Source organism: Heterocephalus glaber, unplaced genomic scaffold (assembly GCF_053883595.1).
Source record: "Heterocephalus glaber isolate CG9 unplaced genomic scaffold, H.glaber_assembly_v1.0 deba00001235, whole genome shotgun sequence".
Classification (NCBI taxonomy): Eukaryota; Metazoa; Chordata; class Mammalia; order Rodentia; family Bathyergidae; genus Heterocephalus; species Heterocephalus glaber.
The window spans coordinates 300,827-327,498 of record NW_028258222.1 but is presented as its reverse complement, the minus strand read 5'-3'; the positions used below and the strand labels follow the sequence as shown (position 1 = coordinate 327,498).

General features: G+C 38.5%; 1 protein-coding gene across 2 annotated transcripts in view; it reads left to right on the top strand.

Annotated features, from left to right (window-relative positions):
- Window positions 1-26,672, top strand: part of Bmpr1a (bone morphogenetic protein receptor type 1A) — a 152,727-nt gene that overhangs the window by 56,347 nt on the left and 69,708 nt on the right. For both annotated transcript variants that reach the window (XM_087210947.1, XM_087210946.1), the window contains exon 2: window positions 24,926-25,038. The gene's annotated coding sequence lies outside the window, so the exon portion shown is untranslated. The remainder of the gene's footprint in view (window positions 1-24,925; window positions 25,039-26,672) is intronic.

Below are 26,672 nucleotides of genomic sequence, written 5' to 3'. Positions count from 1 at the left end.
GACATTATTTGGAACAAACTGTTCTGTTAAAACAATTAAAAATAAGACAAAGTTTAATTACCTTTACTTATTCCTTCTCTAATCCTCTCTACACACACACACACACACATACACACACACACACACACACACACACCCCTTTTTAAATTTTGAGACAGAGTCTCACTAAGTTTCCAGGCTGGGCTTGTACAGTACTTACGCCTCAGCCTTCCTGAGTGCTAGGGTTTCAGACATGTGCCATTATGCCTGGCCATTTGTTTCTTGCAACATTTCCCCAACTGTTTGTCTGAGAAAGTCTTTTTTTCTCTTTCATTTTTGAAAGATAATTTCTCAGGATCCAGAATTCTAGTTTGTTTGTTTTAACTTTCTTTCAACATTTTAAATATTCTATTCCACCCCTGTTTCCCTGCATTTTGAAGAGATATTGGATGTCCAGAGGAATGATAGTTTTTTTCTTACTCTTTCTCTTCTTTTAAGAATTTTTAATCTTTTCACTTTCTGCAGCAGGAATAGGGTATGGCCTTGGTGTAGTTGTTTTGGACAGTTATCCTGTGTGATGCTCTGAATTTCCCGAATCTGGTTTGGTGTCTGAAGTAATTTGAAGAAATTCTCAGTTACCATTACCTCTAATGTTGCACTGGTTTCTTTCTGTTTTTTCTTCTGGTAGTTCCATTATGCATGTGTTATAGGTTGTGTAGTTGTGCCGTACACCACTTGATCCCTTCATCCCAGATTTCTTGAGAGAATTCCTTGCTCAACCAGGTCCAGCCTGTGGATCAAATGTTAAAGGCCCTTTGCATTTGTAACATTGTGTCTGTGGGGGGGATTTTTGTTTTTTTTTTTAAATCTCTGGTATTTCTTTTTCTGTCTTAGAGTTTCTGTCTCTCTACTGACAGCACCATCTGTTTTTATATCTGTCTACTTTATCCATGGAGTCCTTAGCATATTAATCACTATTGTCTTCAGGTAAAGGCCTGATAGTTCCAACACCCCTGCCATACTGCTGCTTCTGTTGCTCATTCTTTTTTGTCAGAGTGGGCTTCTTCCCTGTTAGCATGCTTTGTGATTTTTTTTTCCTGATGCACTTGGTTTAGGGTATGTGGGGGAGGCAAACCGTTTCACAGTTCTCTGATTAGGTCTTTGTCCCTAGACTTTGAGCTGAACCAGTGCTTCTCAGTTTTCCTGCACAGAAGGTGTGAGTTGGATTCATCTCTACTACATTGTCTAGGGCAGTGGTGGGGAACCTGTGGCACATGTGGTGCAGCCAGCTGTTTGTTATCTCTGAAAGCTCTAAAAGATCCATTGGTGTGGGGTAGAGATCGGTGGAGTTGGTGTTCCCTCTTCTCCCAGCTCAGGTAGGCTGTAACTTGGGCTCAGCCTGTGGTGAAAGTTTCTCCTGAAGGCAGCCTTATTAAGAAGAACAGAGTGGGCCGGGGATTTAGCTCAGTGGTTTCGCCGCCTGCTACGCAAGCACAAGGACCCGAGTTCAAGCCCCGGTACCAAAAAAAAGTCACATAAGAAGAAGAGTGCTCTGGCATATTTCAAGATGGTTCTTTCTTCCTCCCTCTGCTGAAAGCGTGAGGGTATTTTTGTTGATTATAATTCACGTCTCCCTGCTCCTGCCTGGCTCCTGAGGAGTTTCGTTTGTGGGCTTCTGCTCTGCTCAGTGGTGATCTTCTGCCAGGGAAGCGCTTGTCTTCTCTAATTTGGGCAGCAGTGGTTTACTCTGTAGCACCGATGTTTTGATGGCTCCTAGAGGGCTCTTGGTCTGCTTTTTACTTGTTAAGTCAAGTCTGGGAGGTGATTTCTAAGAAAGTTACACACTGAACTGGAAACCCAAAGTTGATATGTTCTTTTTGAATCGTAAAAAGATGTTTTTAAAATTATTTTTTCTTTAATTTATACCACTCTGAGATCTTAGACATTTTAAAGCTTTTCCCTCAACATCTGTTTTATATTAAGGTTGTTCTGTATTTAGGATTGCATTACTGATTTAAGAGGCAGGAATACTTTCAAAAGTATTTCTTGAATTTGCAACCAAATTTGTCTTGCTTTTATCTGTGGCTGCACGTTAAGGTACACAAATATACATGCTTCTCCCCCAACAATTTGATGCAATGCTACAGAACATACAAGGCAATTAAAATAGTTCTACCATGAACACCTGTGTATGCCCATCACATGCCTAGTCATCTGTCATCTCTCTGAATTCATTAATGTAGCTTTCCCCCTGTGATGATTCTCACTGTGTTGCCCAGTCTGGTCTCAAACCCCTGGGCTCAAGTGATCCTCTTTGTCTCTGGAACTATAGGCATACAGTACTGTGTCTGGCTTTAGCTTGCTTTTTGTGTGTTCCAAAGTAAGTCACAGATGTCTGCAGTTCCTGTAATACATCAGCGTGCGTATTGTTAATTATACTTCAGTATTTGTTTATTTCTTCAGGGAAGATAGAGATCCAGTTTATTATTTTAAAAGCTGGTAGGTAAAACCAAACAGACATTTATTCCTGGCATTCTTATTTCTTGAAATAACAAGGGAAATGTCCCTTTATAACATATATCCTATTCTCCTTTCTGTTCTAATGAAATAAAAACTTACGTTTTCATAAAAACCTGTATATTGATGTACATAGCAGTTCTATTCACAGTTGCCTCAAACTGGAAATAAGGTCTAAGTTCTGGAGTACGCACTTGCTTAAAACACTGGCACGTAGGTACTGTGAAATACTACTCGACATTAAAGGGAGCAGACTCTGGGTGCTTGTAGCCATGTTCCCGCACAGTTCACCCCATCCTGTGGGTTTTTCTAGTACCACGAATTACCATGATAGTGTCATATGGAATGGTTTCACTTCCCCCAAAACCCCTCCACTCGGCCTATTCATCTCTCCGTCTCCTCACCCCTGACAGTCTATTTATTGTTGCTCTTCTAGAGTGTCACAGAGTTGGAAGTACAGTGATTTTAAAAATCATGAATTGGCCCTTGATCTTTGCTGAAGGTAACTAATTTTTCTCTTTTGTATTGTTATGAACTCATAGATGTAAACATATCAGTGGGAGTTCAACCAATTGCAATTAAACTTGTTCAAGCCGAGACTATCCCATTTTTTGGCCACTGGGAGAGTCTTCAGGTTTGTTTCCCAGTTTTTTTAAAAATTAATTTTATTGGTACATTTTAGGTATACAGTATAATGACATTTATCATTGGAGATTTGTACCTTTACATAATATATCTTGATTCTTATTTTTTCCCCATTCCCTTGCCCTCCCTTCAACCCCTCCAGCCCTCCCTATTTACAAAGACTTTGTTTCCATTTTTTCATATTAATCCCATTTCCTTCTTTCCTTTCCCCTACCCTTCCCACTTCCCCTTACCCTTTGCCCCTTTTCTTCCTATTTCACATGATCTGTTATACCTTTTAGTCCTTATTTACACTTTCAGTTTCTCACACTAGAGAAACTATTTGGTATTTACACATGTGTGTCCTGTTTATTTCACTTAAGAGTATTGCCTCAATGTGCATCCATTTAGCTATAAATGTCTCTAGTTTCTCATTTTTTATGGCTGAGTAGTACTCCATTAAAACACATTTTCTTTTATGATCAACTGTTTCATTAGTTCCCTCCCTCACTACCTTAAAAAAAGGAGACATTCCACAAACCTCTACCATTCCTGCCTCACACCTAGAATGTCTCTAAGAGACTTGTGGGTGTTCCATGTTTTGCCTTTGATTTTCAGTAGGAAATGGTATTTCAGATACACAGTGGGGACTGTAGAGATACTCACATGTTCATAACTATCACGTTAGGGTTTGTTTCTAGGTCTTTTCATGGGGGTGGTGCTGGCAGATATGAATTGGGAATCCTGGTTTTCAAGAATATTCCATAGCTGGGCCGGGGATTTAGCTCAGTGGTTTCGCAGCCTGCTGCGCAAGTGCAAGGACCCGAGTTTGATCCCTGGCACCAAAAAAAAAAAAAAAAAAAGAATATTCCATAGCTACCCATTTATTTTGTCACAATTAATATCTGCAGTGTTAAAATGACAGTACTGCAGCTAAAAACGTGTAGCTGTTTCCCACCCATTACCTTGAATAGTCTCTTCTCTGCGTCACGAGGTTATATAGTCATTTGAGTGGCGCCCATTATACAGCACACACGTTCCTTTCCCTTTAGTAGACAAGCAGCTGCCTGGTGTTCACCTCCATCCTCAGGTCAGCAGCGCCCCCTGTCCTTTGCATGTTCTCCGAAGCATGTTGTTATCGGATTTGTCTACAAGGCCTCAAGGGATCAGTGTTCCCTGACTTTTTGTATAATGATAATATGTGTATTGTTCTTACTTAAAAATTAGTTTTACTGGCTGTAAGATTCTGGGCTTTCATTTTTTTTTTTTGGTGCCGGGGATCAAACTGAGGACCCTGCATCTGCACAGTGCCACTGAGCTAAATCCCCAGCCCCGTTGGCTTTCATTTTATTTCCTTGAGTATTTTAATTTTTTTCTGTTGTATGGAAAGTCTGTTGATAATGTAATTTTCTTTTCCTGATAAATTTCTTGATGTTTTTACCTAGATGCCCCAAAATATTTTTTTTCTTTAAAAACGTGTAATTTTACTACAGTGTATCTTGATGTTCATTCTTTTGGCTCAGTATTATCAAATATGCAGTATATGCCTTAAATACGTAGTTTCTGGTCTTTTTTATTTTAATGAATTTTTCTTGAATTATATCTTTTAGTATTTGCCATTTCTTTGCTTTGACTTTTTTCAGGGATTCCTCTTAATAAAATGCTGAAAAAAACCTGTCATTTTTCCTAGAATCTTTTTATATCTTCATTTCTTCTTTATTTTTCAGGATTATCCTACTCCTCACTTTACATCTCCTTTTTTTTGGTACCGGGGATCGAACTCAGGACCTTGTGCTTATAAGGCAGGCGGCGGAACCACTGAGCTAAATTCCCAGCCCTCACTTTACATTTCTTCTAAGACATTATCTATTGTTTGTTCACTCTTATCTTCCTTTATTTTTCTTTTTTTCTAACTTTTTTCTTTTTTTGTGGTACTAGCAATTCAAGCTGGTGCCTTTGCAGTGAGCTACATCCTCAGCCATTTATTTTTTATTTTGAGACTGGGTTTCAAAAGTTGCTGAGTTGTCCAGGCTGGTGATCGTCTTGTGAACTTGTCATTTGATTTTTTTTTTTTTTTCATGTACTGGGGATCGAACTCAGGACCTTGCACTTGCAAGGCAGGCGGTGGCACCACTGAGCTAAATCCCCAGCTGAACCTGTGATTCTCTTGCCGGCCTCCTAGAGTGCTAGGATTATAGCTGTGCTCCACCCCACCCAACTTCTAACATTTTTTTCCCCTAATTGTTTACTGAGTTAAGGTTGGAGTTTCTCTAGACCTGATGTTTTCAGACTTTCTACACTATTTATTCTTAATGTTTTTCACTTGTTTTCAAATAGTCACAGTTTTTATCTTTTGTGTGTCTGCCCCCATCAGGTGTGCTTTAATTGTCTGTAGAGATGTTGCCACCCCCCCCCCCCCCACTTGTTTGATATTTGGAACTTTTTGTGGATCATTTTTGTTGGAAATTAGTCTTCCTAAAATTTTTGGAGACAACATGGTGATTTGGACAGCATTTCTAACTTCACAGGACTTGGGGGGGGTTAGATAAAAAAGGTGGTGGATTGCCTACCCACATTACCCACATTTGTTCGTTCTGTCACTGCCCCTCACTTTCATAAGTGGCCTTCCTTTTCTTCCTGTCTTTGGTGGCTTTGCTGCTAGAAATCATTTTCACTTGGGAGTTTTCCCTTTTGTGTAAGGCTTGTCCTGGAAGGGAGGTCCTGCTGGTTGTTTTCAAAGTTCTCTCACATGGCTTGATGAATGCATTCATGTGAACCTCACGCCGTGTGGGCCTTTCACTGTCATCTGCAATCAGGTTGGTCAGCCCTCCTCTCTCCTCAGTTTCATTGGCATTTTCCCATTTGCCCTCTGCGCTTTCCAGAGAGTCCTTGTTTACTGTTGACTTGCATAGAGATGTGGAACAGGCAAACCAGTCTTTAGCCCACCAAGGCCAAAGAATCGCAGGTACCAGTTTTGTCTAGAACTAGAGATTACAGTCCTGGCTGAAAGCTGGCTTAACAGTCTGTAGAAAAAACAGTGATGCCCGGGTCTAAGACTTAAACTCCTGCCTCACCCTTGTCCCCACAGCCAGGTGCCTGTCTGTGCTCATGACTTCCAGGTCCTCATTCATAGCCTTTCCTTTCCTTCCTGCCATGTGGGGACATTTAATTCCTTGGCCCCTTGAAGTTAGGTGGGGTCATGTGCTGGACTATGGCCTGTGGACTTTGCAGGGAAGTTGGGTTGCTTCTAGGTTGGTGTAGTGAAAGTCTGTCCAGATTCTCTGGTCCTTCCCTAGACAGGAGGTACCTAGCCAGGTGATTCATTTGGCACAGGACAAGATAGTCAGCCTGGGTTCTTGAAGTACTGAAGATAAACCCTGCCTGATCACACTGGACGTATTACATGAGGTAAAGTATACATTTGTTGAGATGTTGGAATTTTGGTGTTATTGCCAGAGCTATATGTGGTAGCCACTAGCTACTGTGACTGCTAATCCCTTGAAATGTTGCTAGTCCTGTTTGAGATGTGTTGCAGGTTTAAAGTATGTATTGGACTTGGAAGTCTTATGTCTGAAAAAAAATAATGTGAAATATCTTGGCAGCAATTTTTATATTGATTACATACCGAAATAACATCTTGGATCCACTGGGCTAAGTATAATACATGAAAATTAATTTCACCTTTCTTCAATTTTTTCCCATGAGGCTGCTAGAAAATTTACATTTAGGCACATGCCATATGAGTGGCATTGTATTCCTCTGGGGCAGTGCTGTTCCCTACCTAGAGTGATTCAGTACCCCTCCATCATTTTTACAAGAATTGGGCAGTTGATGGTCCAGAGAAGCTGAGTCAGTGGGACTCTAGATTTGGAGAGAGTATCAGAGATAAATACATTGTAAACAGATGAGGCAAAAAAGCCCATCTAATAGGTCAGGAGCTGCAGTGCCTGCCCTTATATCCCTTCCATGCCCCCTTCCACTTGTTGGCTGAATGCTGGCAGTTTCGGGGTTACACTCCACCTGTGAGCCTGGAGACTCTCCTAGGAAGCCACAGGGTTCCAGGGAAGAGATCAAGAGGGCCTGGGTTGGAGGGGCTCCATCTGCACCCAGGCTGCTGCCTGGTTGCCTACAGGTGAAGCCTGCTGGCTTGCAAGCCTCACCTACACCCAGAATGTCCAGTTGGGGTACACAGACTTCACACTTCACAGAACTGGTTAAGAGAAGGAGAGTAAGAGTAGCGTTTGTTTGCTTATTAAGTGGGTGCAGATGATGAGTGTGCAAGAAGGAAAAAATGAGCACTTCACCTTTGTGCTAAAGTGCTTCACCAACACTCTCATTCTCTCAGTATCTTCTCATTTTTCTTACTGTGGCAGTAGACATACATAAAGTTCACCATCCTAACCATAGTACATTCTTAATGTTATACAGCTCCGACCACCAGCATCCATCTCCAGAACTCTTCATCTTGTAGAACTGAGTTATACTAATTAAACAATAACTTCCCCCTTTCCAGTCCTGGCAACCAGCTTGTTTCTGAGGACTTCATGTAGTATCGTGTGGTATTTTTCCTTTGGTGGCTGGCTTATTTCACGTAGCATATTCACATTGTAGCATAGATCAGAATCCCCTCCCTTCAGAATGCTCTGTCATATGCCATTGTATGTTTAGGCGTGTGCCGCTCAAGTAGGATCTGCTCTGAGAAATTCATTGTTATGCAGTTTTGTCATTTTGTGAACATCACAAAGTACTTCTACAAACCTGGGCAGCATAGGCAGTAACTTGGTGTGACCTCTTGTTGCATTTGACATGCAGTAAACACAAGATGTGTGAGGCTGCTTTTAGAATAACTCAGCATGCTGTTTTACAGTAAACTATTTTATAAGTAAAAAGCACATTCTAAACTAACAATTAAAAATGTAGTATAGTTTATACATAAACCAGTAACATACCATTATCAGGTATTATGTACTGTCCATAACTCAGTGCTACACTTTTATACAGCTGCCAGCAAAGTAGATTTGTTTATAGCACCATCACCACAAACGAGTGAGTGATGCATGTGCTACCAGCTGTTACAAAGGCTAGAGCACCACTAAGCACAGGAATTTCTTAGCTTCATTATGATCTATTGGGAGCACTGTTGCATATGTGGCCAGTTATTGACCAAAACATTGTTAGGTTGGTGTGACTTGACTGTGTATACCGTTTTGCTTATTCATTCAGCCATTGATAGACACTTAAGTTGGTTCCACATTCCAGCTCTCATGAGTAATGCTGCCATGAACATTGATATACAAATTAAAAAGTAATACAGATAATTGTCATGTGAACAAATGGAATTACCTAGATGAAATGAACAGATTCCTAGAAATACAGATGTTACCAAGGCTAAATCATGAAGAAATAAAAAATCTGAATAGACCTGTAACTTGTGTAAGGAGATCAAGTGTCTATCAGAAATCCCTGGCAGAGAGAAACCCTGGATCCGTAGCTTCATTGGTGACTCTGCTGAACAGGTGAAGAACTAGTGCCCAGCCTTCTCACTTCCCAGCTCAGCCCAGGAGGCCAGCATTACCTTGACACCAAAGCGAAAAGACCTTACCAGAAAACTGTAGACAAATATCCCCTATGAACATTGACTTTAAAATCCTCAACAAGTAACTAGCAAACCTTTCCCTAGGTCTTCAGATTCTTTTTCAGCACAGTTATTATTTTGTTTTTAAAATTTCCAGAGTGATTGGAAGGAAAAGTGTTACAAGTCATTTCCTATAGTGAGGGTAATAGTTTAAGCAAAATGGCAAAATAATCATATATCTCAAAAAGCATTCTTTAGTTTTTGGTTTTTTTGTTTGTTTTTTGAGTCAGGGTCTTACTATGTAGTCCAGGCTGGCCTTGAACTTGCAGTGATCCTTCTCTTTCAGCCTCTTGAATGCTGAGATTACAGGTGTATGCCACCTCACCTGGGCTTCAAAAAGCTTTCTTTAAAATTGAAGAACTTAGATAAATGTAGAAGTCATTTTCCTTATCTATTGAACTGCAGTTCACTATGCCAGAATCATAGAGTGATTCAGACTATGTACCTTTGTTCTGATGTATTTGAATTTGAATCCCGTCTCTACCACCTGCTAAGTCTGACTCAGAAAAATTACTTAATCTCATTTAGATACAGAAGTAAAGTAGGATATAATTTTCAAGGAGCCAAGATTGAGGCGTGTGTGTGTGTGTGTGTGTGTGTGTGTGTGTTTGTTCATTCCTCTTTGCCTAGGCCTGGATTAGTTCTGGAGGCACATAATGTATCTAGCACTCAGTGAGTATGCAGTAAATGGGAATAAAGAGTCCTAAATGGGAGTTAAGAGTCCGTATCTCATAGGCTTGTTTTGAGAATTAAATGTGAGAGTATATGTAAAGCACTGGGTATCAAGTATGAATGCTGGCCATATATTATGTAAATTCTTAACTTTTATCTGTTTATCTTGCCTTTTGATTTTGTGACTATCCTTACACATGTAATGAAGAGTATGCTACTTACTTTTCCATCTCTAAAGATCTCTGTATATGTATTTAAAATAGTACTGTAGCTGGGTGTGGTGGCACAGGTCTGTGATCCCAGCACTCAGGAGGCAGAGGCAGAAGGATTACTGAAAGTTCAAGGCCAGTCTGGGCTACATAGCGAGTTCAAGTCCAACCTGAACTAGAGATATCCATTCTCGGAAAAACAAAAAACTGTGTTTGGTGGGTGTGGTGGCATACACCTGGCATCCCAGCACTTGGGAACTGAAACAGGAGGACTGCTGCAAGTTCCAGACCAGCCTGGACTACATAGTAAGTTCAAGGCTAGCCTGGAATACATAGTGAAACTCTGTCTCAAAACAACAACAAACATGTTTCTTAACAGTTTGCCTATATTGGGAAATTTTTCAATTATAAAGAAGTAGTACCTACTTATTGACCATTTAGAAATGTATGCTCATGTTCAGGTGCTTCCTTGACAGTGCATCTCCTCTTCTAGAGTTGTGGCACTTGCACCGTCTGCTTCCCAGATGACTGTAGTGACTGTTGTCCCGTAGATTGCCATGGGTAACAGTCTCCAGGCACACTCTGGCTTCTACCCTTTCTGAGTGGGTGTCTTGTATGCATGCTGACTGTGGAGAAGAAAGGATTTCCCCAGCTCCCTCCAGCTCTGTTTTATGTCTGGATATGAACTGTTGAGATGAGAACTCATGATCATGTGGTGATTGGGCAGGTGGTTCCCATCACCTCTGGTAATAAATAAGCCTGGTTGCTTTCTGTCACTTTTCCCAGCACTTCTTGCTTCTCACTGTGAACTGCGTCCCCACTGTTTTGGTTTTAGAAGATGACTTCACTTCTACTCAGAAAAGTTTGAGGGGACAGAATTGTTTCTGTTTCTTCTCTCTCCATTCCAAAGATCTCTCAGCATAAGTCCTTCTCTTCTGTTTCACAGGACTATCCCTGCCTTGGTCAAAGTTGTCCTATTTTATACGTTTAGATCTTTATCCTGTCATCCTCTCCCTTTCCTTGCTTTTGCAACCCTGAACACATTTCCTTCAAATTGAGAATAAGCTAGCAAAGCCTTCTCTGGACACTGTTGCTACCTTCAGGCAATGTACCATTCTCCTTTCATCTCCAAACTTCTCAGACTGGCTGTCTGTACTTTTATAGCTCTTGTGACTTGCCATAGCCACTGTTGCACATGTCATTTCTCTTGAATTTATCAGTGACCCAGTTTACCATGGATTTTATTATTGTCCTTTTCACAATATTTCAGATTGTCATTTTTTACTTATTTTTACAAGAACCTCACTTTAAAAAATTTACCTTCTGACAGGAAATTTAGCAAATATAGTGAAGTATAAAGAAAAAAAGTATCAACTGCAATACCAACAACACATTGTTAAATTTGGGGGTATATCCTTTTTAAAAATAAATAATCGGGGGCCGGGGATTTAGCTCAGTGGTTTCGCTGCCTGCCTTGAAAGCACAAGGACCCGAGTTCGATCCCCAGTACCAAAAAAAAGGGTTCATGTATTTACATAGGTCTACTAAAAATAAATAATCATACCTTGCTTTTTTGTCATCTGCTCTTTATCTGTTTTAATATATTGTGAGTATATTTCCAAGTACCCATTCTTCTGCATTATAACATAGTGGCCACGAGGTTTGGCAGAGTTGAGACTGCCCAGTTTCAAATCCTGGCTCCAGTTACTCACTAGCTGTACGACCTGGAACACATCACTACTTTGGGTTTCAGTTTTGTCTTGAAAATGGAGATAACATTCTTATCCGACTCTTAGGGTTGCTTTCTGTGTCAAATGATGTAGTACTTAAGAAAGTACTTTTTTTTTGGTACCAGGAATCGAACTCTGGTCCTTGGGCTTGCACAGCAGGTGGCGAAACCACTGAGCTAAATCCCCAGCTCTTAAGAAAGTACTTTTACTTTGAAAGCATTTAAGAAATGCCAGCTCCTGTTACAATATTGTATGACTTCCTATGAGAAAATATTATTTTTCTTTTCTAGTTTTCCTGTCATTAAAAATGTTAAGACCATCCATGTAGCTAAATCTGAATGCACATGATTTTTTAGATTTTTAATTAGTAGAATTGCTAGGCCTACTGAGTGTTTTATACACATTGCTAAGTTATCCTCTAGAGAAGTTATGCTCATTTAACCTCATAGAACAGTGTGTGTGGGTAGTGGATATGAATGTGTAGAGAGGATGAATGTGCATATCTAGATAAAGATCCTAAATCTTTCTGTTTTGACCCATTTTATTTTGATATTAGTATATGTATGGATAAACTCCTAAATACCTTGTGGCCTACTTACTGTGTTTTGGGAGGGAGGGATAAGAATTTGTAAAACCACTTTATCCACATAGAATTGACAGACAGTATGATTCACTCATTTAATATGCATCATTGTTGGCCATTCTTGAGTTCTTAAATCCCAGGAAGGTGTTTGATGTTATTGGGCGTTGTTGTTAAGTACTGAATGGTGTTTCCATCAGTGATTCTGAGTGTTTTCTGAGAACGATAGTAGTAGTTATACTTAGAAAGGCTTACTGTTCACCTGGTGCTTATTCTAAGTGCTATACTTGTACTAACTCCTTTTAGCCTCACCTTACAGATGTGTGCAGTTGTGTTCCAGTTGTACAGAATAGGTGCAGAGGAGGTTAAACAGTGTAGTTAAAGGAACACAACAGGTAAGAAAGGGAGCCAGAATTCTAACTTTGGTGCTCAACCTTGGCTTCAGAGCCCTTGCTCTTATCCCTGTGTTCTTCTTTTTGCCTAAGAATGGAGCATGGATTGGCAGCCTCTCAACGTCTGGCTGCAGGGGGTTCTGTACTGAGAACGATTGTGTGATCTCCGTGCTTGGTGGGAAGGAGACATTTCTCATGGGCATGGGCCTCAGTGTGGCTGTGCTTTTCATCTCAGTTAGACCATATGTTGATGATTCTGCTCTGCCAGCATAGAATCTGGAGCTCGAGTAGGGCCAGAGCCAGTCGCAGGGCACCTTCCTGGGTTGCTGGGTGGAACATCTGTTTGAATATTTGAACCTGCACCATTCCCTTCTTGCCTGCTGTCAGGTCCTGCCAAGCCTTGGAAGGCTGCTTGAATTACTTCTCTAGACCCAGCCTCGGTGATTTTTCCACATGTACAGCAGTAGTCTTTTGTACACCTCAGCTAAGTGCATGTATGTGCTGTCATCTGGTACCATTATTTAAATTTCAGTAAATTTTTGACTGCTCATGTTGATTACATTTTGTTTGTGGGTGAGAAGCTATGCCTTAAATACTTTAAAATTTACTAAAGTAGTGTTAGCAAGTGATACAGATATGGGTAGATGTGTTTTCTTCTTTCATTCTTACCTTCCTATCGATAATATTCTCTGAAATTCAAACATACTGACTCTCACAAGTACAATCCCAAAGGCACATGGTATGATTTTGCGAGGAAGGTGGTAGTCTCTCATCAGGCTGCTCGTATGCATTGCATTGAGATCATTGCTTCCAATTGCCTGAGTTTCTTCCAGACCTGTTGCTGTTTCCTCTTGGAATCTTGGTTGCCCTAGTTGCTGCCCATCCTGGCCACAGGCCCCTCCCTTAGGTGTGTGACTCCCCTGTTTAAAAACTGGCACAGAACAGTAATTAACCACCTGCCTCTCATCACATGGGGGTGAGAACTTAAATGTAGGCTTCCTGGCTAACACTTTCCTCCCATTGTTTACCCACCTGCGGACATGTAGTAATGCAGTCCCAACCTGGCCTCTGGAGGAAGGATCTCTAGACTGCTTCCCCGGCTGGTGCATGTGGTTGGCTTGCATATTCCCATACAAGCGATGGACTTCACATGGGTGCTGTTAACTGAAAATAATTTTATGTAAGTTTTAGAATTACATTTGTTTAAGCTTATTCATGCATACATCTCGAAAGGATGACAGTTGGATTTTTAATGATGAGTTTTTAGTAAATAATAATTAAGTTAAATATTATATGAGAGTTTAGTTAAAGTCTGACATAAGCAGTACATCTTTAAGGTGATACGTATTTATCCATTTTTTATAAATTATAATTAGCTTTTAGGAAGCTATGTAAAGGAATTCATTCCACCGTTTATTACATTGCATTGGCAATACTGAAAAGATTTTAAATATAATCTCAGACCATACATCATTAGAAAGTAAATCTATTTTGTAAAAGAAGTTATAAAATATTCTATTTGTGGGCCAGGGATTTAGCTCAGTGGCTTCAGCGCTTGCCTCCCAAGTGCAAGGTCCCGAGTTCAATTTCTGGTACCTAAATAAATACACAAAAATAAAAGATCTGATAACTTACATTAAAAAATATTCTATTTGCTAAATAAAACATTTGTAAACATTACATTTTAATGTATCAGCATAGTTATATGTATTTCAGCAGTATCAAAAAATTTTTTATAAAAAAGTATATACTTGAATTACCAAAAAGATGTTCTTGCCCTCAGATTGCTTACGGTAGTGTACTTCTGAAGCATAGGTGTAGTCTTTGACAGTCTAAGCTCAATTTAATTTTTCATTCAATTTACAATTTGTAATTTCCAGAAAATGTTAAAATTTGCTGATTGGGAAAGCCTTTTGGGACTTTCTTGTAAATCTGTCAGTTTTGATTTTAATAACCTCCATCAGATCAACATTGTTTACTAAGCTTCTGATAAAATCAAGTACGTATTTCCCCAAATTTTTACTTTAAAAACTATGATTGAGCTGCCTTTAATTCCACCTACTCAGAAGACTGAGGTAGGAAGACTGAACATTTGAGGTCAGCATAAGCAATTTAGCAAGACCATGTCTCAAAATAAACTTTTAAGGGCTGGGTATAGGGATATATCAGTGGTAGAGCACCTCTGCATTTAATCCCCAGTACTGCAAAATAGTACAAACAAAAAGTTACAAGTTAATAGAAAAGTTGAAAGTTAATTGTATAGTAAATATGCACATGTCCTTCTCCAGTTTATCTGCTAACATTTTGCCCCATTTACTTTTTCTAATTCTGTCCTTATAAAAACAGACATTTTTTCCCTGAGCTATGTGAAACTAAGCTGAAAATCTTGACACTTAGATCATAACTGTTAGGTGGTGTATCCTAATAACAGTTGTTTTCTTAAAGAACTAAATTACTATATCTAAGAGATTTAGTTGTTTTTTTTTTTTTGGTTTTTGTTTTTGCAGTACCAGGGATCGAACTCAGGACGTTGCATTTACAAGGCAGGTGCAGTGCCACTGAGCTAAATCCCTGGCCCCAAGAGATTTAGTTTTAATGCAGTTATATTTTCTGATATAGTGCCCTTATTTAAATTTATTTTCCAAAATAATTCTTCACAGCTGTTTTGGTTTGAGAATCAATCAAAAAATATATGTTGGGGCTGGGGATTTAGCTCAGTGGTTTCACTGCCTGCTGCGCAAGTGCAAGGACCCGAGTTTGATCCCCAGTACCAAAAAAAAAATATATATATATATATATATAGCATTCAGCTTTCATAGTTCTTTGATTTACTTCAATTTAGAGTAAGCCACTACACCACCTCCCTCCTTTCCCTCACCATGGTCATCTAGTTTTTCCTTTAAAAGAAAAAATGTGTGTGTGTGTGTGTGTGTGTGTGTGTGTGTGTATATGATATCATACACTTTGCTGATTGTGTTTTGTGACTAGTACAAATTAAATTTTTTGGAATGGATTCTGTATATTAGATTGTTTTGTGTATTTTTCCATTGTGTAACAGGAGAAGTAAAATTTATTTTGTTTTTCTTTTCCATTTTAATAGCTTAGTATTTGCAGCAGGCGGCGAAACCACTGAGCTAAATCCCCGTCAATAGCTTAGTATTTGTGTTGATGTATTGCTATTAATGAATTTTATATAGTATCTTTAAATTTCAAAATACAAATTTGTAGTGTTTTACTCTCTCTCTCTTTTTTTTTTTTTTTCTGGTACTGGGGGATTGAACTCAGGACCTTGGCACTTGCAAGGCAGGTGCGGCACTATTTAGCTAAATCCCTGGCCCTTGTAGTGTTTTACTCTTAATTTTTTTCTATTACGGTATATTCTGAAAATATAAAAAGTATAATAGACACCTGTGTGCCTCATGCCTGGATTTTAAAAATATTGGCATTTAATTGTATTAGTTTTAGATTATAATAGAATTTTTATTCTAAAATCTCTCCTACAGATAAGGGTATATATAAAGTATATGTACATTTTGAGCAGTAATAATAAACAGTGACTAAATCTGTCCCAACCTTCTAAAAAATGTGATGGCAGGCATGGACCCCTCCGTGCCTCAAGCCTGTGGCTTTTTCTCTACTCTAAATAAATCTGGTGTCAGTCCCTTAATTTTCCTTCAGTTTTACCAGTGGTATTTTCCCATATATATGTGTGTGTGTGAGAGTGTGTATGTATGTATATATATTTTAATTTTTCTTATATTTGAGCTTCATATGAGTGAATGAAATGGATTTTTTTTCATTCAGTATTACATTTGAAGACCTTACTCATAGTGACATACTTAGCTGAAGTTGCTTTATTTCCACTACTAGGGGACAGTTTCATTTTGTGAATACAGTGCATTTCACCCATGTTACCATTAGGCATTTGGTTTTTCTGGGTCTTTTGCTGTTGAGAAGGAGCTGCTGTGGATATTGTGTGTGCCTTGCAGTGGCCGTACAAAAGGTTATTTAGGTTAGGATATAGAGGTTTGGGGAGTGATGGCAGTGTTTTCTTTTGAACAGTTGTGGATTGAGCTGAATGAGAAATTCCGGAGGAAGAGGTTTCTGGGAGGAAAAGCAAGATCTGAGGGCTCCTTTGTGTGCTGAGTAACAGTGTATCTTGTTGGAAGTGTGAGGCAGGTATGAGAGCTGTGTTTGGTTTGTAGCTGCATGTATCTTGGTGTTTTCTTGGACTGACTCATGCATGTGTGTCATCATTCTCTTCTTGAAGTGGTCTTTATTTTGAAAATTATAGTAGTATTTAAATGATTTTATGATAGGAGGTATGTTCCTTTCTTACATCCTGAGCCTCAAGCCATCATATGCAGCCTTTTTTTTTTTTCTTTAAAGAGATCCCAAACTAGTGCTACAATTTTCAAGACCCCATGATGATATAAATTAAAAGTGTGGAGGGGAAGGGGTTATTAACAAGCATACATCCTGGTGAGCTGTTCGAAAAGGGGAGAAAACTTAACAAAAAGAAAGACATACATATGAAACAAACTAAAACATACATATGAAAATAAGGAAATAGGGCCAGGGATTTAGCTCAGTGGTTTCGCCGCATGCTGCGCAAGTGCAAGGACCCGAGTTCGATCCCCAGTATCAAAAAAAAAAAGAAAATAAGGACATCAACACAGCACTCTTGGGGCTGTTTAGAGATGGAGTGAACATCATTGTGTACTAATCGTCCCTGAGGGCTCTGCTTTATTACAGCAGGACTCTAATTGGTGTTTGGAGTGTTCATTTTGAATTTATATGCTGAGGAGGTGCAGTGGTGCACATTTTAGAATTGGAGAACACTTAGTAAGCTAGGATCATCTGGTATTTCCTGATAACAGAATTTGACTGCTTTACGTAGGGACTGTTCTAAGGAACTTACTTTGTGGTGCTTTTACTTATTAGCCACTTAAAAAAAAATAGCCTATTGATAATTTCTCAGAACCTGTACAGAAAAAAAAAGGGTAGTATATGTTTCTCTACTGACTGGGTTTGCTTAGAAGATGTATCAAATAATTTAAATGTCATATATTGTGAATACGTATTAGTAAATTGTAAAGAAAAGTTAAAAAGAATTTAGAAGTGGTTTCATTCTTCATTCAAATTGAGAGGTAGCTGATTATCTGGGAGTTGGCTCTGCTGCAGGTGCTATCCTAGAACAGGTTGGCTCTTACTTAGAAGCAGACACGCCCCCACCCAGCCACTGGAGGAGGCCAGTGGGAGGGAAAGGGCCCTGTCCTTACTTGAGACCCAGAACTCTGAAGTTGCCTGGGAACTGCAGCTTTCTGTGGTCTTCTCCATGGGAACTCTGCATTCTACAGGAATCTAGAAGCCACTGCAGAACTGAAGTTTCATTGTAGTCTTTCTTTGCTGTTCAAAAAAATGCATGTGTCTGCACACATATACACACATATATATTTTACATCTGTGTAAAAGAAAGATCATTTCAAAGAAAGAATGTTATCTTGAATAGTCTTTGAGCAGTTACTTTAGTATTCAGAATCTAATGGAAAGCAGAGGCGAGACCATCATTTTGAGAAAGTAAGTTTTAGCCCGGGATTTAGCTCAGTGGCGCTGAGCCTGCCTCGCAAGTGCAAGGTCCTGAGTTTGATCCCCAGTACAAAAAAAAATGTATCTAAGAAAGTAAGTTTTAAAACCATTTTAATTTTGAAGTAATTATAGATTCACAGGAAATTGCAAAATAGAGAGGTCCCTTTACTCTTTATCTTTCCCCTAGTGGTTACTTCTTACTACCCACATGTAATAACAAACCAAAAATTGACATTGGTACATTTTGTGTGAATAGTTCTGTGCCATTTAAACATATGTGCTGATTTGTGTAATTACTGTGACCTTAGGACACAAATAATTTCACCAGCAACCATTAATCTGTTTTTCATCTCTTTGATTTTGTCATTTTAAAAATGTTTAATAAATGAAATCATAAAATTTGGGAGCCTTTTAAATTGGCTTTCTTTTACTCAGTCTAATTCCTTCATATCACTCCAACTTACATAAATCAGAAGTTCATTCCTTTTTATTGCCAAGTAGGGTTCCATATTACGGATGTACCAGTTTGCTTAGCAATTCACCTGTTGAAGCATTGTAAGTTTTTTCTAGTTTTCACCTACCCTGAACACTAATGTTTAGATTTTTATGTGGAGATAAATTTTAGTTTACTTGAGAACAGGTATGGTTAAAGAAAAAGCTATTTAATTACTTTTTATTTTTTCCTTGGAGGTGCTGGGGATTGAAACCTGGTTCTTGCCCATGCTAGGCTAGCACACTACCATTGAGCTATACCACCAGCCTGTGACACTTGTTGAAGTGTAGTAAAGGAGTATATTATTTGGGACCATTATTGTAGTTATAGGCAACACTGCAACAGAGTCTTGCAATAGAGGAACGAATGTAGGAACAACTCCAAATACAGTCTAGGCAAGAGGACTTAGAGACAAGGAGCAGGGTTGGACCAAGTGGATGGAAAATTACCAAGGGAAACAGGTGTATGGGGAACATTCTGGTTAAACCTACCTAACCAGATTCTTCCTGAAGACCTGCCAGTGTGATCAGATGTGAAGAACCTGATAGATCAGATACCGAGAGGAGGGTTTTTGCTAAACTGACTTAGTATGGGGTTCTTTGGTAAAATCGTATTTTATAGAGTGCACAGGTAGCCCTGGAGACGTATTGGGAAACTGACTAAAGTTTGGCCAAGTAAAGAAGCTTCGTCAGTGTCCAGCAATGCAATTTATGGGTCACGCAGTGGTATAGATTTAGCTTTTTAAAGAAACTGCCGAACTTTTCCAAAGTGGCTCTGCTCACTGGCTATTTTCTTCTCATATTCCTGCCAGCACTTGGTATTGTCAGTGTTTTAATATTAGCTGTCCCATTGGGTGTGTGGTGATGATATCAGCCCACGGTTAATTTGCATTTTCTGTGAGTAGTGATGTTAACCATATCTTTCTTGCTTATTTGCCATTCATATATCCTTTTCAGTGAAACGTCTTCATTTTTTTGCCCATTTTTAGTTGAATTTTTGTTGCTGAGTTTTGAGATGCCTTCATATATTCTAGATGAGTCATTTGCCACATAATTATATATGGTTTGTAAATATGTCCTCCAAATCTTGTGTCCTGTCTTTTTTTTTGGTACTGGGGATCGAACGCAGGAACCTCTGAGCTAAATCCCCGGCCCGTGTCCTGTTCTTTTATCTCCCTAAAAAGGTCTTTTGCAGAGCAAGTGTTTTAAATTTTGATAAAGTTTATTACTTTCCTTTCATCAGTCATATGTTTGGTGTCATTCCCTGTTTCCATCCCAACCTCTAGCTCCACACGACCACCAATCTACTTTTTGTCTCTGGGATTATAACTGTTTTGAATATTTCATCTAAATGGAATTGTACAATCCCTGCCCTTTTGCATCTGTCTGCTTTCATTCAGCAAATATTTTCAAGGCTCATCCAAATTTGATCATGAATCAGTTCTTCTTATGGCTTCATTTATTTTTATTGCTGAATAATTTTGTATTTTATGGATAGGCCACATGTTAAATATCCATTTGTGAGTTGATGGGCATTAAGCTGTTCCACTTTTTTCCTGCATCAGAAGAGTTGCATGTGTGACCTTTCAGCCTTTCACTTTCTTCATGCATGATGCACACACTCCTGTATGTGTGTATGGCTTTGTCTCCTTTCTAAAACAATGAATTATCAAGGCCAGCTTGAACTACATAGTGAGACCCTGTCTCAAAAAATTAACTAAATAAAACAATGGAGTGTCTTATTTTATTAATTTTTTAAAAATTAGGTTAAGGTATTTGGGATGTCTTTCTATGTCCATAAAAATACATGTGATGTATCTCATTCTCTGTAATGACTGCTTAGTATCCATTATGGCTACTTAATGGATCCCATACTAACAAATATTTAGGTGACATTGGGTGACTTCCTATTTTTCTTTCTTCCATAATGAGGCAGTCTAGACCCTTATGTTGTGTCTTTTTGGTGCAGAGCTCATTTTACACACTTTTTCAATTTTCTGTTTAGTGTTATTCATCATTCACTTGTACTTTACACCCTAGGGACATGGGTACTGGTAAAATCCTATTGCTCTGATATTGAGGTTATCTTCATAGAGAAGAAATACATAAATAGTTGTACTGCACTTACATGTTATTGCTTACTAGAACCTTTTGGAACAAGTAACCAGGGGAGTTAACAGAAGAGATCTTTGACATGAGTTTTTGTGAGGATGGTTGAAAGTCCACTGGCAAAAGATAACAATAAAGACATAATGACCTTATAAAAAAACAAAAACAAAGACATATTGACCTCTTGAATTAGAATTTAAATGTGAAGAAAGGGAAAACCATTAAATAGCCTGGCATCCTTAGGAATAGCAAACACAGTAGTTTTGTATGGCCGACAGAAGGCTTTGGAACGGGAAGTGCAGTAGAATATAAGGGAGGATAAGTGAGTGGAAAGCAGATGATAGCCTGCTGGGAATGTCCTCCTGAAGAATTTGGACTTCATTTTGTACATAATTGGAAATAATTGAAAAAGTTTTAAGTACACTTGTATATTTTTATTTTTAGTAATTTTAGAGTTGTTTTGTGAATATTTTAGATTACTTCCATGGCCCATTTTTGCTGCTTCTTCTAGCAACCATTCCTTTGCTTCATGTTTCTAAATTTGCCTTTTTCTAAACATTTTATGTACATAGAATGACAGAATATGTGGTCTTTGTATCTGGTTCTCTCTCAGCATGTTGTGCTCTAATGTGTGCCAGTATTTCATTCGTTCTTACTGTCTGGTGCTACCCCATTCTGTGGACTTGCCACTCTTGTCATTCAGCAGGTGATGGCTATTTGGATTGTTTCCAGTTTGGAGTTGTTCTGGATAATGATGCTGGGAACATTTGTAGATAATTCTTTGTATGGGCATGTTTTTCATTTTTCTTGGGTAGATTTCTATAGAGAAAATTTGGGATCATGTGGTGAGTTTGTTTATATTTAACTTTAAGAAATTGACAACCTTTTTCTCAGTGACTGTCATTTTACATTCCAGTCAGTAATGTATGAGGGTTCCAGTTTTATTTTTATATCCTCACTAACATATGTTTTTGCCCTCCCTTTATTGCACTCATTCTAATGCTATATGGTAGAATCTCACTGTGTTTTGTTTTTTTTTTGGTACCGGGGATCGAACTCAGGACCTTGCGCTTGTGAGGCAGGTGCCTGAACCACTGAGCTAAATCCCTGGCCCTCACTGTGGTTTTAATATGCAGTTTCCTGATATATTATGATCTTTTCATGATAGTGTATTTTAGAAACACAGGTACATTCAGTAGAAGTAAGAACTAATATGAGCTACATGAAAGATGAGAACCTGATCTTAAAGGGTGTATGTAGAGCTCCAGAAGACTTTAAAGTCCTATAAGAATGGACAGCATTTAATAACTGCCTGAATATAATCAGTGTAGCAAAGGGAGGTGAGACTTATTCCAAGATTTCAAACTTTGACAGATTGTGCTGCTATTACACCCCCCCCCCCGAAGAATATAGGTGCATGAATAGTTTTGGTATTGGTGGATCATGGCTTTTATATCAAATAATAATAATAGAAATGATCATAATTGACTTGACCAGAGCTTTCTGGCCCAAGAATCTTTTTCTGATACCTCTCTGGAAGACACTTCCCTCTCTTGTATTTTGTTTTCTCTTGTGTAGTTCAGATAGATTTTCTAGACAGCTCAGTTTCATATCATTGAGTCATCATCCAATCTTTGCTGAAATCCTACTAGGTTATAAATTGCTCAATTCTAGGACACAGAAATCTATAAGAAAAGAAACTTAGTTTGATAAGGAAATAAGCTTCAGCAGAAGAATTATACACTAAAATTCATTTACATGTTTATTTAATACCACTGTGTCTTTGGATTTGAGAAGAGGCATCTTGAGTTTCAAAATCAATTGATAAATGAACTTTTAAAATATTTAGAATACAGCTTGTTTATGAGCTGATCCTTTCTATGTTGTGTTTACAAGTGAATAGTAAACTAACCTAAATTATATTGTCATTTGAGTTACTTAAAGCTAAAACTGTATTGTTTTTCTGCAGTATGTTTTTCTAGATAATGTACTAAAGATTATAACAGTACTGCCTTTTGTTTTAAGATCCCAACTGAAATGTTTGTAAAGTATAATTTGTAATTTTGTACTCATTTTGAAAAACACAGCTGTAGTATTTACATATAGTAAACAGTGTACAGAACTCGAGAAGAAACATGCAGGTAGGAACAAACTGTTTGGGAAAGGTAGAAGGAAAAAATCTACAATCAGTATTACTCATTCTTCCAAATACAAATAATTCCATTACATTTTGATAAGTGGTACACACTCAAAAGTATTAAGTTTTGGCTTAGACTGAGTACATTAAGAGCATATTTATGGTATGTTCTTTTCTATAAATCAGATGTTATATAATGTAGAAATCAGTGGGTGATGTTCTAGCACCTCAGAGTCAAAGATAACTTTAATATCCATCTTGGGTCTTTGTACCTAATAGGTTCTGTATTGATTATGTTTTTCAGTGCTGGTGATTAAGCCCGGTGCCTTGCATGTACCAGGCAAACACTCTACCATTGAGCTACCTCCAGTCGGTAGTGTTCTTTAAAGTACCTTGGTGGTTTAAGATTTAACCATTTTAATAATTTAGAAAACCAAGATGGATGTGTGCATTTTGGTGACAGTAAAAGGTTATTTTATAAAGGAAATGTGTGACTAAATTTAACTTTCCACATTTATTTTTATTTTATTTTTTATTTTTTTTGGTACTGGGGATCGAACTCGGGTCCTTGCGCTTGCGCAGCAGGCAGCGAAACCGCTAAGCTAAATCCCCGGCCCCCCACATTTATTTTTAAATAATTAACTTTGAGGAAATTCTAGTGTTAGCTCTGAATTAGAAAATGTTGACTATATTTTAAAAGGTTTGATCTTTATACCAAGTCATTAAGATGCTCAGGTGTATTTTTAAAATAATTACCTGCTCTTTAGTGTGTTTTCTACAATTAACATGATTGAAAAATTCAGAAACAAAATCTTTGGTGAAAAAATTATTATATTTATATAGTGTTTGGTTTTGACTAGTGTCACCTATGTTTGTTGAACTCAAGTTTGCAGTGCTAAAATCCTGTGGGAAAATACACTGTAAATTAAGTGGCTTCAATTGTTTGGAACATTTTGCCTATGTAAATCCTGTATCCATGCAAAGATTTTGACCTTTACTTTATTCATACAATGTCTGATACATAAAAAATGATTTGTAGACCAATATTATAAAGCACACGTGTTCCTCTGGTTGCCTGTTTACATCTGAGTATTAAAGTCAAGTCTTCCTTGATTTCCCTTAGCATGTCTTAGGTTCCCTTCCCTCCTTTGATGGTGCTGGGGGTTGAACTCCGGGGCTTGTGCGTGCTAATCTAAAAAACCCCAGGTTTTTGTTTCTGCCGCCTCTCATTTTTCTTAGTGACACCCTGTGGAGTTTTCCAGTCATATGAGTGTGATGAAAACCGTTAGGGAGGGATCCCTTGTGGGGAGCTGGTGTATCTATCAGAAGGCGTTGGCACAGACAAAGTGCCCTAACTGCTCTCAGGGTCACGTCTGTGTGTGGACCAGGAAAGACTGAGCTGATCTCGACAGCCTGTCTGCCTGGTGGAGACCCCTGTTCTGAAGAAAGACTGCCATCTGATACGCTAGCAGGTTGAGGTTGCCCAGTCGATGGGAGTAGAGACATTACTGCCAGGACATGAAACCTCAGTGTGACACAAATGATTCTTGCAAGTGGTCTTGAAGACAAAGGCATTTGCCCTTGGAATGGGAAATGGGTGCTCATACAGCTTAAAAAAATTGTCCTTGATGAAAAGGACGTACTTCGCAATTTAAAGTTTTAGTTAAAAGATAGTCAATGAAAAAATTTTAAATCTCTAATAAATACCATGCATAATAAATTTAAAATTAAATTAAAATTTTAAATCTTTTTCATCTTTTTAGTTGTGTGAATGTTTGTCACATGAACCATTAGGATCATGATGACAGTGTTAATTTGCATAGACCTGTCCCACAGAATTGGACCAAATCTTCCCCTATTGTAGGTAGTAGCTGCAGGGGCTATGAACACTTTGTGATAAAAGAGGAAAGGGGATACTAGCTAAGTAGTTAGATATGTTTTTGCCTAAATAAGAACCTGAATATTATAGACGTGTACAGCAGTTCTTGTTTTGTTTATTTTTCAAATTGAGATAAGTGTTTTGTTCCTCAAAATGTTAACCTAACGTGAAAATTTCGCAGGTGATTACTTTTTTCACACATAATTAACAGCATACTTACTTGGTCAGTGGTTGGGAAAATGGTAAAGCAGTGGGTTTCTAAAAACTTTTCACTGACTTTACTTTGAAAATGTGTAATTTTACTTGTGAAATACTTTTAGTGTACTTTTTCACGTATTCTGACAAATAATAGTACTTTCTTAAATAACTTTTTTCCCCCAGATTTATGAAAATATGCATCAGCTTAATACTGTCTTGGAATTCATGAGGTGGAAGCATAGGTCAAAGCTGTTTGAAGAAAATTGGAAGTGCACTTTAATAGCCACATCTCCAAGGTAAGGAGAAGACGTTTAAGAAGATATTAGAGTAATACAAAAACTCTCCTTTCTTAAAGTTGGAAAATTTTTTTCTGTATTGCCATTGTCCTTTTGAGCTTCTTTAGTTTCTTTATACATTAATGCTACAACTTGGGGGGGGATGGGATTCTGGAACAGGAATCCAGGGCCTTCACACTGAGCCACACCCCCAGCCGTTTTAAAATTTTTTGAGACACTGATCTTGGCTAAGTCACTGAGTTGGTCAGGCTGGCCAGGATCCTCCTCCCTCAGCCTCCCAGAATGTTGGGATTACATAGATATGTACTGCCGTGCTGACTAATACTATAGTTTTAATATTAGTAAATGTGTTGCCAAAGCGAGCACAATACTATAGTTTTAAGAAGTAGGGGTTGCAGTAATGCCAGAAATAGAAAGAAGCCATACTAAGACAGTATTTTTAGGGAATTAAGGTCATTGTTTTAAAATCCACCTAGGCACTCTGATTCCTACCTGAAGAGTTCGGCTCCTTCAGGGATGTGCATTTCGCAGGTCGAGCAGGCTCGGGAGGGAGCCCTTGCATTTCCGGTGTGGCTCACTCTTTCTGCTGCCTCATCACAGCCACTTGTCTTTTGTCTGCCTGGCATGCTTTTGGATTTGCCCTTCTGAAAATACTGTGACTCTCAATGCTTTCAGGGCTTATGTCCTTTGATTGTTAGAGGACTTGTCATTATTTTCTTTCTTGAAATCCTTTAGTTTTCCATGATCCTGTGTTTTTTGGATTCTACTTCTTCACAATTTTTTTCTCCTACTACTCTTAAATAATGGCCTTCCCCAAGGTTTTATCTTTGAAATGTTTTTTTCTTTATTGTTCTTCATCTCATGATTTCAGCAGTCACTTCTAAAGTGATCTCTTTTAACTTTATATCTCAGTTGTGACATTTATTCTAAGCTTCAGACCTGTATTTGCAGCTGTCTGCAGATCAGCTCAGTATGTTAGCACCTCAACCTTCACATTATTTACCCTTAGTTCGTTGAGAGTCTCACACCCAGTGTTTCCCTTTGTCTTAGTGGAACTCTTTGCCACCCGTGCTCAATCTGCACACTGTATCTGATTCCTCATCTTCTCTGATCAGTTGGAGAGGAGTCCTGTTGACTTCATCTCCATAATGTATCATGAATGTTTTTAGCATCTTCCTTTTTTCTTTTTTGTGGTACTGGGGATTGAACCCAGGGCCTTTACACTGAGCTGTAGCCCCAGACCTTAGTTTATTTTGAAACAGCACCTTGATGAATTGCTAATTTGCCCAGGCTTAGTTCGAACTTGTGATACTCCTGCCTCAGCCTCCCAGATTGCTGGGATTACAGGTGTGCCCACCATGCTCTTGCTCATCATTTCCTTTCTAATTCCTTATCACCACCCAAGTTTAAATCCTGGTGTTAGATTTCACTGTGAATACCACAGAGGCCTCCTAGCTACCTGCCTATCAATCTACCCCGGGATCTTCTGTGTCACTTATATCTCAGTAGTCACAGCACTTTACTCAAAGCAAGCTGAATGTACTCCTGGTGGCATGCAGGTGAATTTTTAGATACTTTTATGGAAAAGATTTATTTGGATAACCTATAGTAGTAAGTAACTTTTCCTCTTAGTG